Below are 5,815 nucleotides of genomic sequence, written 5' to 3'. Positions count from 1 at the left end.
ATATATTAATTTATTATTTTTTGTTTGATTTTGAATTTTTCTGATTTTTGTTTGATTTTTGAATTTTTTTTAATACTCCCCATTAATTTGTGCTTAGAGGAAAACTATGAACAAATTTAACAAAAACAAAAATATTTGGGAGTGTGCGGCTCGGTGTGTGGGGTTCGGACATTTACGGCTGGGCTTCGCATCCTCCTCGTCCTTGCAGAATAGCTTCGTATAAAAAAGGGAAAGAGAAATTGGGGCTGCCAGTATTCGAACCCGGTTTTCCAAGTTCATAAGCCACGCGCCTTTCCAGCTGAACTACGCTACAATGTGTTAAAGTACTTGCTACTTTTAAACATATAGCCTCGCAACAAACAAAAAATATTCAAAAGGGATTTTGGGGTTGCAAGATTCGAACCTACGACCTTTGATACATCAACACTCACGCCTTACCATCTCATCTAACTTGCTTGATGTTATATCTCTTCCCATTTTAATTCATAAAGACTCCATCTCGATTCTAATTTCACACTTTTAACCCAAAAATCAAATTTTTTTATTTTTAAATTCCATTTTCAATCCAAAAATTTTAATTTTTGATTTTTGATTTTATTTTTTTTCTTCTGACCTTAAAAATTTTGACTTTGATTTTTAAAATTTGACTTGACTTTAAACTTTGACTTTCTCGTTTGACTTTTAATTTTTCAAATTTAGCTTTTCGGTTTGACTTTTAAGTTTGACTTTTGAGTTTGACTTTTTAAAATTGACTTTTAAGGTTGACTTTCTCGGTTTTTAAGTCAAAGGGCAATTAAAAAAATAAAAAATAAAAAATAAAATAATAAGTTCTTCAAATATCAAGGTCAAAGAGGTAAATGAATCCGGTTGCTCTCCATCTTGTGTTAAAACTATTAAATTTTTTCGAGAATCAATAGATCTAATCAAGAGAGACAAATGAGGACTTAAAATACGAATGATACACAATTAGGAAGGATCAAAAACCTCTAAAAGCACAACTAGAAGCACAAACCAAAGACTTTAGGAAGGTTCAGGAAGAGTACAACAACAAGTGTGAAAACTACGATCACATTAAACGCAAACTTGCTGCTGTAACTGAAGAACTTGACGCTTTGAAAATTAAGTGTGGAAAAACAGATATTAGTTTCAAAAATTACACTGCGTCAAGTAAGACAGTCGAGTCATTATTTGAAAACAAATTAAAATTCAAAGATAATCAAAACAAGGGTTTAGGGTATAATTGTGCTCCTCCACCTTTCAATCATAACTACACATCCATCCCTATGACACAGGAAGAAATTGAAAATGAGGCTCATCTCCAATATGGGAAACCTATTGCGGTTGTGCCAGAAAAGGATTAAGTGAACGTTTCTAATGATTTTGTTACATTTGCAGGTAAAGTAGTAGAAGATGAGAACAAGGAGAAAACTATTGAACAATCCAATGAATCCTTGAACTCTGAATCTGTTGCTTCGAACTCAGTTGCTTCTGATCAACCTGCTGTTGAGAAATACATGCCTCCAAAACATGCGAAGCTGATGGCTTGCTATAAGTGTGCATGTGGGAACAACCAGAGACAAGGCAAGGATACGCCACCAGGGGCAAGAAGAAACAACTTCACAGTGAAGAAAAAGACTTGTTTTCGCTGTGGAACACCTGGACATATTGCCAGAAATTGTCCTAATCGAGCATATGTTCCCTACTATGCACAAGGCTGGAAGAACGCGCCAAGAGGGAGATTTTATAATTGAAAACCCTCAAGGTCACGTTCAGACAATGGTGACTAGAACGCGCAGAAGGCCAAGAATCAAACCCACAAGGCCAAGAATATGAATCCCAAAGGCATGAAGGGAATGCCGACCAAGAAGAAAAACCTACGAGATGCTCTCGTGAAGCCAAAATCAAAGTCATCTCAACGGCCTAAATCAAGATCAAAAGCAAGTATTGATCCACCCATCAGATTGAAAAAGAAATGGGTTAAACCCAACTACAAATGGGTTCCAAAGGCTCACTCTCCCAAGTCTTTTAACGATTCTAATATTTCTACATCTTCTGTTTGTGATATGCAGGACATGTCATGGGAGAGAGTATCGTGCAAAGATGACAAAGGTCAACCCAGTTTCAAAATGGACTGGGTTCCAAAGACTAATTGATCCCGCTCTGTGTCGGAGCAGCTATGGAGGCATATCATCATATTTCAGTTTGTTGATAGTGGTTGTTCCAGACACATGATTGGAGGCATCTCTCAACTGTGTAACACTCAGAACTTTGTTTGAGAGTATGTGTCCTTTGCGGGATAGGAAGAAAGGAAGGAATCACACATTAGGTTTGTGCTTAACGATGTGAAGAATTTTTGGATCTGTTCTGAGTTTATGCCTGCTGTTCTCAGACCTTCTGGATGTAGATTCAATCAGTGACTTACGGTTTGAGTTTTCTTCTCTATACTCCTGAGTTTATCTTACTCTGCTTCGTTTTAAATACAATTCATGATTATCTAAATAGTTTTTCAGTGTAATGATGTGTTGGGAAGTGATATCAACAAGTGATAATGGGCAATCTGAGTCTGTGTAAAGTACCAAAGCTGAATTGTCTAGGCTCTGTGTTCGATGCACTGGTAGGCACGAAGAATTTAAATGGACTTTGCTAGGCAAAGATGAACTTAAGAAATCAAATGACTTGACAAATCTTGACCTAGATAGATCCGTTTAGCCTGACAATACGACGCTTGGATAGGTTGAGCAGGGAGATATACATGAGAATCCACCAGTCACATTAAAGAATCCGTATCTAGAACTATGGTTTTACATTTCCTCGATGTACAGATTCTGTCCTTAATTCCGGTTTTGACGGAGCGACTGGGGAATTCTGATAAAGTAGGTGTGTAGAAAATTATTTTCTTTCTTTCTTACTATTAGTTATATGTTGCCTCCTTTACGTGATTGGAAGAGATCCAACCTGGACTGCAACATATGCAAATCTATTTCTCTGCATATTATATCTATGAAATTCTTCCTATCTGTTAGCCATATGTTGTCTCCTTTGTGTGATTAACAATCCGACCTAATACACAGCATATGCAACCTTTTACTTCTCAATCCCTCTAAAACAACTATAATTAATAATAATCTAAATCTATCCTCTCTGTGAATAATAGTCTGCTCACCAAAAGTAAGGAGTATCTCAGAAGTTCTTGATTATTGGGGTATATCAGGAAGTGGGAAACATGTTCTAGTACACCTAAAATTGAACAATTCTAGATTGTCTGTAGATCTCGTTGTTAAATTTAGGTGGACAACAATATCCTTGGTCGTCGTCAGATGAATGGTCCTTAGGAAGTTTTATCTAGGAACATAGGATCAACTTCTCTTATCACTTATAGCATGTCCAAAATTTGTCACAATTTTTCGTGCTTAAGTGGACCACAATACCGGCGATCGACCAGATCTATTCATGAAGGGGATGGTAATGACAAACGGATTAAGACTCTCTAACAACTTTGATCCCAAATATTTTTGTTTTTGTTAAATTTGTTCATAGTTTTCCTCTATGCACAAATTTAGGGGGAGAATTAAAAAAAATTCAAAAATCAAACAAAAATCAGAAAAATTCAAAAATCAAACAAAAGAATAGAAAATTAAAAATAAAAAAATAGTGTTGTTTCTGTTTTATATCTTGTTCAGAAAAATCAAAAATCCAAAAATATTTTTTTGTGTGCTAAGTTTTCCTTTAGTTTTGTTTTGTCTTGAAAAGTGATTTCAGGTATAGATAAGACTCATGGAGACTGTATCGAGATTTTCTGATCCAAGGCTTCATCCGTGATCATCGAAGAATTTTCATTCGAAGGAGCAAGAAATGAAGATTATTCTTTAAGCATTCAATCCTTCAACCCTAGAAGCAAGGTCAAGCTGCGCTTGAAGATTATATGACAGATTGCATTGAATCCTCCTCAATCAATCTGCTGCTATCTATAAACCTGCTGAAGTGATCTAGAAGATTATTTCTCTCCGTTGTTTTCTCTAAATATTCTCAAGCTGAAAGTGCTATCTTTCAAGAATCTTTTCATCAAGCCTCCTCACCCAATGTGCGTTCAGAGTCAAATTTTGAAGAAATGCCCAACTGCTCATGATAATGTCATTCATGGAAGATTCATATGTTCATCCTGATGTTGTGAAGAAATCGAAGATAAACGCTGAAGCCAATCTCCAACTAAAGATTAACAAGAAAAGCCAGCTACTTTTTAGAGGGAGCTTGTTGGGTCAATTAGAAAAGAAAGCTATAAACCAAGGGGGAGATTGTTGGGTCAAAAATATGGTTTATACTTTGCTTTTCTAAGAAAATATATTTTTCTGTAATTTTGAGGTTGTGTACAGCCGTACACAGGGTATGCGACTGGTGTCTCATATATATAGGGTGAGGAGTGTACGTGAGTGTATGGCTAGAGAAGAGAGAGAAAGTTAGAGAGAAGTGTGTGTGTGTGCATGAATCTATTGTAAGGAGCATCAATCATATCTTTGAATACATCATAGATTCATCTACATTCTTCGTCTTCTTCTCTTCTATATTAATCTGACATCATCCGTTTGATTGGGATTCTGCACCATCAAACGGATCTGATTGATACTCAAGCAATTTGGGGACTTACACAATGGCATGTTTAAATCTCGATTGTGACCTTCAAGTTTGTGGTTGGGATGTCGAGGATCACATACAATGTGTGAATAACCATAAAAATTAGCTTGGTACTCTCGATGTCATTTATCACCTAATTAATGTGTCGATTAACCACACACACTCCATTGATCTATGACAAACATCAAGCTACCCTTTGCCACACACTGTCAGTCCCAGATTAGTATGTCGGTTAACCGCACGCGCTCCACTAACGACTTAGCAAGGTGTAAAGTGCAATTTCATGGGTTAGCACCAAATTCATATTTTTCCTAAGTAACTTAGATTGGAAATTTATAAGTGTTTAGTTACTTGGTATTCTCATTATACTTTTAATGAGAATTAATGTTCTATCCTACCCGTTCGGCTAACGACCATCCACCGTTCAAGGAAGCGGTGGGTGAGAGTGGACACCCATTAAACTGCCATTTTATAGGCAGTAACTATATACCCCCCTTATAGACATGTTTCGTAAATGAGACCTACTAACAGTAAGACTGAGTTGTCTTATACATATATATAGTTATTAAACATATAATAATAATATAAAGTATAAGGGTAGAATTTTAACTTTTAAAACTCTAGGGTTTGGAACTAAAGTATTCAAAAGTGAAACTTTACAAATTCCAAAACTTGAGGGAATGTTTTGAAACTTGTCAAAACTTTTCATTTCTCTAACTTGTGAGTTTAATGAGGTTTTATGAATAGAGAATCTCAACTTGTGTGGCTCCTCCGTCACAAGCTGACGCACACCACCCTAATATGGAACCCACACCCTGTGATGAAGGGTCAATAATACTTGACTATCATAATCGAAGGAAGCCACCTGACCCACTATATGCTCACTCTTCCGGTGCTCTTCCTTCATACCCTCAACCTGAGCCTCCCGAATCTACTCTAAGAATGGGGTAATCACGGTCATCCTCAAAGACATATCCCTGATCGGAGCAGCAACCACCTTGCGGCTGAGAGCATCGACGACCACGTTGGCCTTTCCCGAGTGATAAAGGATTTCATAATCATAACCCCTCACCACATACAAAAATCTATGTTGCCTCATATTCAAATTCGACTGACCCATCAGATACCTCAGAATTTTGTGATCCGTGTAGATACTGATGGGTATTAGAATACTATAACATCCTAT

The sequence above is a fragment of the Lactuca sativa genome, chromosome 4, assembly GCF_002870075.4.
Source record: "Lactuca sativa cultivar Salinas chromosome 4, Lsat_Salinas_v11, whole genome shotgun sequence".
NCBI classification, from domain to species: Eukaryota; Viridiplantae; Streptophyta; class Magnoliopsida; order Asterales; family Asteraceae; genus Lactuca; species Lactuca sativa.
The sequence above is the reverse complement of the archived record's forward strand: the minus strand, read 5'-3'. Positions refer to the sequence as shown.